The sequence below is a fragment of the Arachis hypogaea genome, chromosome 5 (assembly GCF_003086295.3).
Source record: "Arachis hypogaea cultivar Tifrunner chromosome 5, arahy.Tifrunner.gnm2.J5K5, whole genome shotgun sequence".
NCBI classification, from domain to species: domain Eukaryota; kingdom Viridiplantae; phylum Streptophyta; class Magnoliopsida; order Fabales; family Fabaceae; genus Arachis; species Arachis hypogaea.
The window spans coordinates 20,292,620-20,306,092 of NC_092040.1; the positions used below are offsets into that span (position 1 = coordinate 20,292,620).

A 13,473-nucleotide genomic window follows, 5' to 3' on the forward strand; every position below is an offset into this window, starting at 1 on the left:
AGAGTGCCTCGGATGTGGACCCTGGCCATGTAGGATCGGATAAAACGTGGCAGGTACAGGTCCTTACCCTCCATCACACACCAAAGAAGGGTGATCATAGCGGCCGGTATCGCTGTCTCATGGGTACTCGGCATAACATAGTTGCTCAAGATCTGATGCCATAGCCGAGCCTCATCATTTAAGTAAATCCGCTTGATTCCCTTAGGCATGGTGGTGTCCTGACCCAATTCCCATGGAACAGTCGGGTCAAGGGCTATCCTAGCCTTGACAGCATCCCAATCAAACCTCATGAAGCGCATATCCTCCTCAACCTTTTGGTAACCGTCAGGCTGATCAGACTTTGGTGGAAGGTGCAGAATATCCTCAATGACCTCTTCAGTGACTAGTATCTGTTTCCCTCTGAGGTGCACGACATCTAGGGAAGTCTTGAAGTAATTGCAGTAAAACTCTCTTACCCAGGAAGTATTTACCTCAGTCAAGTTTCGCTCTAAGAAGAACCAGCCTCTCTGTTTGATCTGATCGGAGGTGTACTGCTGTAGTTCTTCTGGGATTTTCAAAGTCCTCTCCAGGTACAGGTTTCTGGAGGTAGCAAACTTAGGAAACTTTAGCTCACAGTACCAGTTTGCAAACTTTATGGGATCAGTAGCAGGGAGTAGCTGGTCAGCTTTTTCCTGCGCGGTAAAGTGCTTGTCCCGCCAGGAGTCATCATGCAGAAGTCCCATGAGAGACATATAGGATTCACCTCTTTTCCGTTTGCCCATAGTGGCCTTTCTTTTTCCCTTTCTTTGGGTGTCAGACATCCTGAAAGATAGAAATCAAGGATATAATGGGAATAGGAAAACAGGTAGGCACATAAGAAAATAAGGACATAGTGGTAAAAGGGCAATAAAAGAATGAAAATTGAGTTAAGCAATGTGCATTAAAGATTGTATAGGAGTTGAAATCCGAGAAAAGATAAGCACAATCCATAATGTAATAGAAGGCATGTTAATTAGGAAAAATTATTAGTATGCCATGATTAGAAAGTTAAAAGAAAGTGAAAAACCAGAAGAGGTGTTTGTAAAAGGTTAGTTTGGTTCGAATTGAAAAAGAGTTTAGGAAGTTAAAATTAGTGAGTTAGTGAAAAATGGGTTGAGGTAAGTGGCATAAGGATAAGTTTCTTGGTAACAAGCATTCATAATTAGAAGCTACAGGTAACTCATAATCAAACAAGGAAAACAGGGGGGATGTTGATTCAGATAGATATAGAAATAGCAAAAATTAGAATCAAACATCAAAAATGCAATTTATGAACCAGGAGATCAAAGAGAATAAGAATGTGTTCCCTGGCATTCATGAATTGGTTTGGGGGAATCTAAGGAAAGCACAGTTGAAAATGCCAAAACCAAGACAAGAATGGAAACATTTTACAGAAATTTGGGCAGCATTCCGGTTAAAAGTGGATTATCCCGGAAACAAACAGCAACAAAACAGTTCATATGAAAATTAAAACATAGCTGCAACCACATATAAGGAGTATGAACATGAAAAAGGCAATGTAAAAAGCAGCATGAAATAAGAAAGTACAGCTTATGAACAATAGCAACATCAGAGAATCATCAGAATTGCAAAAATCATAAAGCAAGAAACACGAACAGCGCAATTATCAGGCCTAAATCCACTAACCACATCCTAGGCTACCTAACAACCTAAAATCCACCACAACATGCATATCTAACTAGCCTAAATATGAACAAAACAGAAGATATGAAGTAACTACGAATGGATAGAAGGGTGGCGTTTTGCAGAACCTGGAAGGCTAATGAAGGAGATTGAGGCAGAGAGGTGGCTGGGGAATGGTGGTGGTGGAGTCAGGCATGGCGGAGGAGGGTGGCGCGGCGGCGGTGGCTGCTGGTTGGGGGCAGGGGCTTCGGGAAAGGGAGGGGTAATGGGGGTAGGGGGAAGGTTTGGGACGGGGGTGAGGGTGGTGGTGGTGGGCGGATGTAGTGCGGCAGTGATGGTGGCGCGGTGGGTGGCTATCGCGCGGGGGAGGGGTGGGTCAGCGACGATGGAGGGAGAAGGGGAAAGAAGAGGAAGAAAGAGGGGGAAGGAGGAAGGTGGTGGCATGGCGGTGGGTTCTGGGTGGTCGACGGGGGCGGCGGTGGTTCGGTGATGGTGGCTGGGTGGTGGTGGTGTGATCGGAGAAGAAGAGAGGGAAGAAAGGGGTTTGGGGGGGGTGACGCGAATGGGTAGGGTTCGCGTGACTGGGGGTTAGTAAATTTGAATCCATGCGATTGCGTGGGGCACGCGGTCGCATGGCCGCGGTGAAATGGGAGTTGACGCGATCGCGTGGGTCGCGCGATCGCATGGAACGGATATAAGAGGGGATGATGCGAGCGCCTGAGGCATGCGATCCCGTTGCTTGAAATTGTGCTAAACGCATGATTCCAGCGTCATGTCAGCGCAACTCTCTGTCTCATTGTTGGGTGTTGTGCAATCCATGCGACGCGATCGCGTCGCTCACGCTGTCGCATGGGATTGGTTGTGTGCGATTGACGCGGTCGCGTCCCTTGGTTCATTTTGTGCAAAACGCACAGTGGCCACACGATTCCAGCCCAACTTTCTGGGCGTTGGATCTTTACGCCAATTTCCAGGTCACGCGGTCGTGTGAGTGACGCAGACGCGTGGGAGGTGTCTTGTCGCAACTGACGCGATCGCATGATCGATGCGTTTCAGTCGCACACCCTTTTTCTCTCCCTTTTTTTTGTGCAGGTATGCAATTATGCAGTATGCTGTGCTAAATGCAAATGTTATGAATAGCATCCATGTTCAATAGAAATAAACAATATAAAATAAACAAAAACGAAATAAAATGGAAACAGGAACGACCATACTATGGTGGGTTGTCTCCCACCTAGCACTTTTAGTTAAAGTCCTTAAGTTGGACATTGGATGAGCTTCCTGTTATGGTAGCTTATGTTTAAATTCATCCAAAAATCTCCACCAATGGTTGGAATGCCAATAGCCTCCGGGGTCCCAAACTAGGCATGTGAAGCTTCTAAGCAGCTTCAAACAGATTTTTAGAGTCCCGGGGTGATGAATATCAGAGTATTTTCCAGGATCCCAAACTTTGGTTCCAAATCCGCCTTCGTTTTGATCTATACTTTTCCATCCGGGCGGTTTAGAAATTAGATTCTCACCAAGATGACCAAACGTTTTCCGAGATCCTTTAGATTGAGCTTGACACCAATTCCTGCACCTCAAATTGAAGTGCGAAACCTTATTGAATCTTGCATACCATCGCTGAGTGCGAGTCATTTCCTTTTTTCTCTTAAAGCCGCAGAGAGCTCTAAGCTGGCCATCTGTCTCAAGCAAACCATATACAAGTGGAAAATTGAAGATAAAGGTCAAGAATTTTACCCACTTGAAGTTTCTGTTGAGTGGTAGTGGCCTTGGGGTCAGTGTTTCCAGTGGTTCTGCAAGCTCTACTCCCTTGTGGTCTTCTGTGAATTCTTCCACTTCCTGGCAAACCTTTTCCATTCCAGCCATGTCCTGGTCAAAGTCTTCCATGTCTTCCTGGTGCACGAAATTGTGATCATCAATGGCGCCATCAACATGGTACGCACAATTGCAATCTCAACTCCTTATCACAACTTCGCACAACTAACCAGCAAGTGCACTGGGTCGTCCAAGTAATAAACCTTACGCGAGTAAGGGTCGATCCCACGGAGATTGTTGGTATGAAGCAAGCTATGGTCATCTTGAAAATCTCAGTTAGGCAGATTCAAATGGTTATAGATGATTTATGAATAAAGCATAAAATAAAGATAGAGATACTTATGCAATTCATTGGTGAGAATTTCAGATAAGCGTATGGAGATGCTTTGTCCCTTCCGTCTCTCTGCTTTCCTACTGTCTTCATCCAATCCTTCTTACTCCTTTCCATGGCAAGCTGTATGTTGGGCATCACCGTTGTCAATGGCTACAGTCCCGTCCTCTCAGTGAAAATGTTCAACACGCTCTGTCACAGCACGGCTATTCAGCTGTCGGTTCTCGATCATGTCGGAATGGAATCCAATGATTCGTTTGCGTCTGTCACTAACGCCCCACAATCGCGAGTTTGAAGCTCGTCACAGTCATTCAATCCTTGAATCCTACTCAGAATACCACAGACAAGGTTTAGACCTTCCAGATTCTCTTGAATGCCGCCATCAATTCTAGCTTATACCACGAAGATTCTGATTAAGGAATCCAAGAGATAAACATTCAAGCCTTGTTTGCTTGTAGAACGGAAGTGGTTGTCAGGCACGCGTTCATAAGTGAGAATGATGATGAGCATCACATAATCATCACATTCATCATGTTCTTGGGTGCGAATGAATATCTTAGAACAAGAATAAACTGAAAGAATAGAAGAACAATAGTAATTGCATTAATACTCGAGGTACAGCAGAGCTCCACACCTTAATCTATGGTGTGTAGAAACTCCACCGTTGAAAATACATAAGAACAAGGTCTAGGCATGGCCGAATGGCCAGCCTCCCAAAGAGGGTTCAATCATAAAAACATGATCAAAAGATTCAAGTGATCAAAAGACGAAAATACAATAGCAAAAGGTCCTACTTATAGAGAACTAGTAGCTAGGGTTTACAGAAATGAGTAAATGACATAAAAATCCACTTTCGGACCCACTTGGTGTGTGCTTGGGCTGAGCATTGAAGCATTTTCATGTAGAGACTCTTCTTGGAGTTAAACGCTAGCTTTTGTGCCAGTTTGGGCGTTTAGCTCCCATTCTTGTGCCAGTTCCGGCGTTTTACGCTAGAATTCTTGAGCTGACTTGGAACGCCTGTTTGGGCCATCAAATATCGGGCAAAGTATAGACTATTATACATTGCTGGAAAGCCCAGGATGTCTACTTTCCAACGCAGTTGAGAGCGCGCCAAATGGACCTTTTGTAGCTCCAGAAAATCTACTTCGAGTACAGGGAGGTCAGAATCCAACAGCATCTGCAGTCCTTTTCAGCCTCTGAATCAGATTTTTGCTCAGGTCCCTCAATTTCAGCCAGAAAATACCTGAAATCACAGAAAAACACAAAAACTCATAGTAAAGTCCAGAAAAGTGAATTTTAACTAAAAACTAATAAAAATATAATAAAAACTAACTAAAACATACTAAAAACATACTAAAAACAATGCCAAAAAGCGTATAAATTATCCGCTCATCACAACACCAAACTTAAATTGTTGCTTGTCCCCAAGCAACTGAAGATCAAATAAGATAAAAAGAAGAGAATATGCAATGAATTCCAAAAACATCTATGAAGATCAGTATTAATTAGATGAGCGGGGCTTTTAGCTTTTTGCCTCTGAACAGTTTTGGCATCTCACTTTATCCTTTGAAATTCAGAATGATGGGCTTCTATAGGAACTCAGAATCCAGATAGTGTTATTGATTCTCCTAGTTAAGTATGATGATTCTTGAACATAGCTACTTTATGAGTCTTGGCCGTGGCCCAAAGCACTCTGTCTTCTAGTATTACCACCGGATACATACATGCCACAGACACATAACTGGGTGAACCTTTTCAGATTGTGACTTAGCTTTGCTAGAGTCCCCAATTAGAGGTGTATAGGGTTCTTAAGCACACTCTTTTTGCCTTGGACCACAACTTTATTTTTTTCTTTTTCTTTTCCCTTTTTTTCGTTTTTTTTGTATCCACTGCTTTTTCTTGCTTCAAGAATCATTTTTATGATTTTTCAGATCCTCAGTAACATGTCTCCTTTTTCATCATTCTTTCAAGAGCCCACATTCATGAACAACAAATTCAAAAGACATATGCACTGTTCAAGCATACATTCAGAAGTCAAAGTATTGCCACCACATCAAAATAATTAATTTGTTATAAAATTTAAAATTCATGCAATTCTTCTCTTTTTTCAATTAAGAACATTTTTCATTTAAGAAATGTGATGGATTCATAGGACATTCATAACTTTAAGGCATAGACACTAAGACACTAATGATCATAAGACACAAACATAGACGATGAACATAAGCATAAAAATTCGAAAAACAGGAAAATAAAGAACAAGGGAGTTAAAGAACGGGTCCACCTTAGTGATGGCGGCTTGTTCTTCCTCTTGAAGATCTTATGGAGTGCTTGAGCTCCTCAATGTCTCTTCCTTGTCTTTGTTGCTCCTCTCTCACGATTCTTTGATCTTCTCTAATTTCATGGAGGAGAATGGAATGTTCTTGGTGCTCCACCCTTAGTTGTCCCATGTTGGAACTCAATTCTCCTAGGGGAGGTGTTGATTTGCTCCCAATAGTTTTGTGGAGGAAAGTGCATCCCTTGAGGCATCTCAGGGATTTTATGATGAATGGGATCTCTTGTTTGCTCTATCCTCTTCTTAGTGATGGGCTTGTCTTCATCAATGAGGATGTCTCCCTCTATGTCAATCCCAACTGAATAATAGAGGTGACAAATGAGATGAGGGAAGGCTAACCTTGCCAAGGTAGAGGACTTGTCCGCCACCTTATAAATTTCTTGGGATATAACCTCATGAACTTCTACTTCCTCTCCAATCATGATGCTATGAATCATGATAGCCCGGTCTATAGTAACTTCAGACCGGTTGCTAGTCGGAATGATTGAGCGTTGGATAAACTCCAACCATCCTCTAGCCACGGGTTTGAGGTCATGCCTTCTCAGTTGAACCGGCTTCCCTCTTGAATCTCTCTTCCATTGAGCTCCCTCTTCACAGATGTCTATGAGGACTTGGTCCAATCTTTGATCAAAGTTGACCCTTCTAGTGTAAGGGTGTTCATCTCCTTGCATCATGGGCAAGTTGAATGCCAACCTTACATTTTTCGGACTAAAATCCAAGTATTTCCCCCGAACCATTGTAAGCCAATTCTTTGGGTCCGTGTTCACACTTTGATCATGGTTCTTGGTGATCCATGCATTGGCATAGAACTCTTGAACCATTAAGATTCCGACTTGTTGAATGGGGTTGGTAAGAACTTCCCAACCTCTTCTTCGGATCTCATGTCGGATCTCCGGATATTCACTCTTTTTGAGTTTGAAAGGGATCTCGGGAATCACCTTCTTCTTGGCCACAACTTCATAGAAGTGGTCTTGATGCACCTTTGAGATGAATCTCTCCATCTCCCATGACTCGGAGGTGGAAGCTTTTGCCTTCCCTTTCCTCTTTCTAGAGGTTTCTCCGGCCTTGGATGCCATAAATGGTTATGGAAAAACAAAAAGTAATGCTTTTACCACACCAAACTTAAAAGGTTTGCTCGTCCTCGAGCAAAAGAAGAAAGAAGAGAGTAAAAAATGGGTTTATATAGGAGTGGAGAGAGAGGTAAGGTTCAACTATGTGAGGGTGGGTTTGGGAGGGAAAGTGTTTTGAATTTGAATGGTGAGGTAGGTGGGGTTTTATGAAGGATGGATGTGAGTGGTGAAGAGAATATTGGGATTTGATAGGTGAGGGGTTTTTGGGGAAGAGGTATTGAGGTGATTGGTGAATGGGTGAAGAAGAGAGAGAGTGGTGGGGTAGGTGGGGATCCTGTGGGGTCCACAGATCCTGAGGTGTCAAGAAAAATTCATCCCTACACCAAGTGGCGAGCAAAAATGCTCTTTATGCCAATTCTGTTTTTGCTTTTTCAATTGATTTTGTGACTTCCCATGATCATCAACCTACAGAAAACATAAAATAACAAAGGAAAAATAGATAAATATAACATTGGGTTGCCTCCCAACAAGCGCTTTTTTAATGTCAGTAGCTTGACAGTGGGCTCTCATGGAGCCTCACATATGCTCAGAGCAATGTTGGAACCTCCCAACACCAAACTTAGAGTTTGAATGTGGGGGTTCAACACCAAACTTAGAAGTTGGTTGTGGCCTCCCAACACCAAACTTAGAGTTTGACTGTGGGGGCTCTGTTTGACTCTGTTTTGAGAGAAGCTCTTCATGCTTCCTCTCCATGGTGACAGAGGGATATCCTTGAGCCATAAACACAAAGGATTCTTCATTCACTTGAATGATCAATTCTCCTCTGTCAACATCAATTGCAGCCTTTGCTGTGGCTAGGAAGGGTCTGCCAAGGATGATGGATTCATCCATGCACTTCCCAGTCTTTAGGACTATGAAATCAGTAGGGATGTAATGGTCTTCAACTTTTACCAGAACATCCTCTACAAGTCCATAAGCTTGTTTTCTTGAATTGTCTGCCATCTCTAGTGAGATTTTTGCAGCTTGCACCTCAAAGATCCCTAGCTTCTCCATTACAGAGAGGGGCATGAGATTTATGCTTGACCCTAGGTCACACAGAGCCTTCTTAAAGGTCATGGTGCCTATGGTACAAGGTATTGAAAACTTCCCAGGATCTTGTCTCTTTTGAGGTAATTTCTGCCTAGACAAGTCATCCAGTTCTTTAGTGAGCCAAGGAGGTTCGTTCTCCCAAGTCTCATTACCAAATAACTTGTCATTTAACTTCATGATTGCTCCAAGGTATTTAGCAACTTGCTCTTCAGTGACATCTTCATCCTCTTCAGAGGAAGAATATTCATCAGGTCTCATGAATGGCAGAAGTAAATCCAATGGAATCTCTATGGTCTCATTATGAGCCTCAGATTCCCATTGTTCCACATTAGGGAACTCATTGGAGGCCAATGAACGTCCATTGAGGCCTTCCTCAGTGGCGCTCAGTGCCTCTTCCTCCTCTCCAAATTCGGACATGTAGGTCATGTTAATGGCCTTGCACTCTCCTTTTGGATTCTCTTCTGTATTGCTTGGAAGAGTGCTAGGAGGGAGTTCGGTGATTTTCTTACTCAGCTGACCCACTTGTGCCTCCAAGTTTCTAATGGAGGACCTTGTTTCAGTCATGAAACTTTGAGTGGTTTTGATTAGATCAGAGACCATGGTTGCTAAGTCAGAGTGGCTCTGCTTAGAATTCTCTGTCTGTTGCTGAGAAGATGATGGAAAAGGCTTGCCATTGCTAAACCTGTTTCTTCCACCATTATTGTTAAGGTCTCTGTTGATCCTTCCATGAAAGATTTGGATGATTTCTCCATGAAGGATTATAGGTGTTTCCATAGGGTTCTCCCATGTAATTCACCTCTTCCATTGAAGGGTTCTCAGGATCATAAGCTTCTTCTTCAGATGAAGCGTCCTTAGTACTGCCTGGTGCAGTTTGCATTCCAGACAGACTTTGAGAAATCATATTGACTTGCTGAGTCAATATTTTGTTCTGAGCCAATATGGCATTCAGAGTATCAATCTCAAGAATTCCTTTCTTCTGATTCATCCCATTGTTCACAGGATTCCTTTCAGAAGTGTACATGAATTGGTTATTTGCAACCATTTCAATGAGCTCTTGAGCTTCTGTAGGCATCTTCTTCAGATGAAGAAAGCCTCCAGCAGAACTATCCAATGACATCTTGGACAGTTCAGACAGACCATCATAGAAGATACCTATGATGCTCCATTCAGAAAGCATGTCAGAAGGACACTTTCTGATCAATTGTTTGTATCTTTCCCAAGCTTCATAGAGGGATTCACCTTCCTTCTGTCTGAAGGTTTGGACTTCCACTCTAAGCTTACTCAATTTTTGAGGTGGAAAGAACTTTGCCAGGAAGGCATTGACTAGCTTTTTCCAAGAGTTCAGGCTTTCTTTAGGCTGTGAATCTAACCATATCCTAGCTCTGTCTCTTACAGCAAAAGGGAATAGCATAAGTCTGTAGACCTCAGGGTCAACCCCATTAGTCTTGACAGTGTCACAGATTTGCAAGAATTCAGCTAAAAACTGATGAGGATCTTCCAATGGAAGTCCATGAAACTTGCAATTCTGTTGCATTAGAGAAACTAATTGAGGCTTAAGCTCAAAGTTGTTTGCTCCAATGGCAGGGATAGAGATACTTCTCCCATAGAAGTCGGGAGTATGTGCAGTAAAGTCACCCAACACCTTTCTTGCATTGTTGGCATTGTTGTTGTTTTTGGCTGCCATGTCTTCTTCTTTGAAGATTTCTGTTAGGTCCTCTACAGAGAGTTGTGCCTTAGCTTCTCTTAGCTTTCGCTTCAAGGTCCTTTCAGGTTTAGGGTCAGCCTCAACAAGAATGCTTTTGTCTGTGCTCCTGCTCATATGAAAGAGAAAAGAACAAGAAAATATGGAATCCTCTATGTCACAGTACAGAGATTCCTTGAGGTGTCAGAGGAAAAGAAAAATAGAAGGAAGAGGTAGAAAATTCGAACTTATCAAGGAAAGATGGAGTTCGAATTGTGCATTGAGGAGTAGTGTTAGTCCATAAATAGAAGGATGTGAGAAGAGGGGAAGAAATTTTCGAAAATTAAGTAAAAGATTTTAAAAACATTTTGAAAAACACTAATTGATTTTCGAAAACTAAGAGTGGAAAAGAAATCAAGTGATTTTTGAAAAAGATTTTGAAATAAGAAATTAAAAAGATATGATTGAAAACTATTTTGAAAAAGATGTGATTTAAGAAGATATGATTGAAAAAGATATAGTTTTAAAAAGACATGATTGAGAAGATATGATTTGAAAAACAATTTAAAAAGATTTGATTTTGAAAATTAATGACTTGGCTAACAAGAAAAGATATGATTCAAACATTAAACCTTTCTCAACAGAAAAGGCAACATACTTGAAATGTTGAATCAAATCATTAATTGATAGCAAGTATTTTTGAAAATGGAAAGAAATTGATTTTGAAAAAGATTTGATTGAAAAGATTTGATTTGAAAAAGATTTGATTTTGAAAAATTTTGAAAACTTAAAAGAAAAATTGGCATTAAAAACAAAATCTTCCCTCTTGTGCCATCCTGGCGTTAAACGCCCAGAATGATGCACATTCTGGCGTTTAACGCCCAAAACTCACCCCTTTTGGGCGTTAAACGCCCAGCCAGGCACCCTGGCTGGCGTTTAAACGCCAGTTTTCCTTCTTCACTGGGCATTTTGAACGCCCAGCTTTTTCTGTGTAATTCCTCTGTAGTATGTTCTGAATCTTCAATTCTCTGTATTATTGACTTGAAAAGACACAAATTAAAATTTTTTTGGATTTTTAATAATGAGGAATAATCAAAATGCAACTGAAATCAAATAAACAATGCATGCAAGACACTAAACTTAGCAGTTTGTATACCATTGACACTAACAAAATGAGAATGCATATGAAAAACAACAAAACACTCAAGACAAGAGAATTTAAAGATCAGAACAAGGAAATCATCAAGAACAACTTGAAGATTAATGAAGACACATGCATGAATGCAAGAAAAATAGAAACATGCAATTGACACCAAACTTAACATGAGAATATTTTTGGCTTTTATGATTTTGTAATTTTTTTGGATTTTTCAAAAATTAAGTGGAAAAGAAAATAAAGATATCAAAATTCTTAATGAGAATTCCAGGAATCATGCAGTGTTAGTCTAAAGCTTCAGTCTAAAGGAATTAAACATGGCTAGCCAAGCTTCAGCAGGACATTGCATTCAAGAGCTAAATTGATGAAAATCAATCAGCTTTGGTGATGATAAGAACATCACCTTGAAACACTAGAATTCATTCTTAAGAACTCTGAAGAAAAATACCTAATCTAAGCAACAAGATGAACCGTCAGTTGTCCAAACTCGAACAATCCCCGGCAACGGCGCCAAAAACTTGGTGCACGAAATTGTGATCATCAATGGTGCCATCAACATGGTACGCACAATTGCAATCTCAACTCTTTATCACAACTTCGCACAACTAACCAGCAAGTGCACTGGGTCGTCCAAGTAATAAACCTTACGCGAGTAAGGGTCGATCCCACAGAGATTGTTGGTATGAAGCAAGCTATGGTCATCTTGTAAATCTCAGTTAGGCAGATTCAAATGGTTATAGATGATTTATGAATAAAGCATAAAATAAAGATAGAGATACTTATGCAATTCATTGGTGAGAATTTCAGATAAGCGTATGGAGATGCTTTGTCCCTTCCGTCTCTCTGCTTTTCTACTGTCTTCATCTAATCCTTCTTACTCCTTTCCATGGCAAGCTGTATGTTGGGCATCACCGTTGTCAATGGCTACAGTCCCGTCCTCTCAGTGAAAATGTTCAACGCGCTCTGTCACAGCACGGCTATTCAGCTGTCGGTTCTCGATCATGTCAGAATAGAATCCAGTGATTCTTTTGCATCTGTCACTAACGCCCCACAATCGCGAGTTTGAAGCTCGTCATAGTCATTCAATCCTTGAATCCTACTCAGAATACCACAGACAAGGTTTAGACCTTCCGGATTCTCTTGAATGCTGCCATCAATTCTAGCTTATACCACAAAGATTCTGATTAAGGAATCCATGAGATAAACATTCAAGCCTTGTTTGCTTGTAGAACGGAAGTGATTGTCAGGCACGCGTTCATAAGTGAGAATGATGATGAGCGTCACATAATCATCACATTCATCATGTTCTTGGGTGCGAATGAATATCTTAGAACAAGAATAAGCTGAATTGAATAGAAGAACAATAGTAATTGCATTAATACTCGAGGTACAGCAGAGCTCCACACCTTAATCTATGGTGTGTAGAAACTCCACCGTTGAAAATACATAAGAACAAGGTCTAGGCATGGCCGAATGGCCAGCCTCCCAAAGAGGGTTCAATGATAAAAACATGATCAAAAGATTCAAGTGATCAAAAGACGAAAATACAATAGCAAAAGGTCCAACTTATAGAGAACTAGTAGCTAGGGTTTACAGAAATGAGTAAATGACATAAAAATCCACTTTCGGGCCCACTTGGTGTGTGCTTGGGCTGAGCATTGAAGCATTTTCATGTAGAGACTCTTCTTGGAGTTAAACACCAGCTTTTGTGCCAGTTTGGGCGTTTAACTCCCATTCTTGTGCCAGTTCCGGCGTTTTACGCTAGAATTCTTGAGCTGACTTAGAACGCCTGTTTGGGCCATCAAATATCGGGCAAAGTATAGACTATTATATATTTCTGGAAAGCCCAGGATGTCTACTTTCCAATTCAGTTGAGAGCGCGCCAAATGGGCTTCTGTAGCTCTAGAAAATCTACTTCGAGTACAGGGAGGTCAGAATCCAATAGCATCTGCAGTCCTTTTCAGCCTCTGAATCAGATTTTTGCTCAGGTCTCTCAATTTCAGCCAGAAAATACCCGAAATCACAGAAAAATACAAAAACTCATAGTAAATTCCAGAAAAGTGAATTTTAACTAAAAACTAATAAAAATATAATAAAAACTAACTAAAACATACTAAAAACAATGCCAAAAAGCGTATAAATTATCCGCTCATCACTTCCTCATCACTTGAGTCATAATTAGGAGGTTGAGAAAAGTCGACCTCTGCATCATCTTTGTATTCACTTGGGGAAGATTCTTCTGTCTCAAAGAATTCACTTGCGGATGCAAGTTCATCACTAAGAAGACTTGACTGGTGATCATCATCATCAAGGAAACATGTGTCTTGGGTAATT

At 41.3% G+C, this 13,473-nt stretch overlaps 1 non-coding gene across 1 annotated transcript; it reads left to right on the top strand.

Moving 5' to 3' along the window:
* The first annotated feature begins 9,473 nt into the window (after positions 1 to 9,473).
* On the top strand, positions 9,474 to 9,581 carry LOC112804155 (small nucleolar RNA R71). Its single transcript, XR_003202773.1, has one exon. It is a non-coding gene; the product is annotated as a small nucleolar RNA R71 (small nucleolar RNA).
* Positions 9,582 to 13,473: the final 3,892 nt, after the last annotated feature.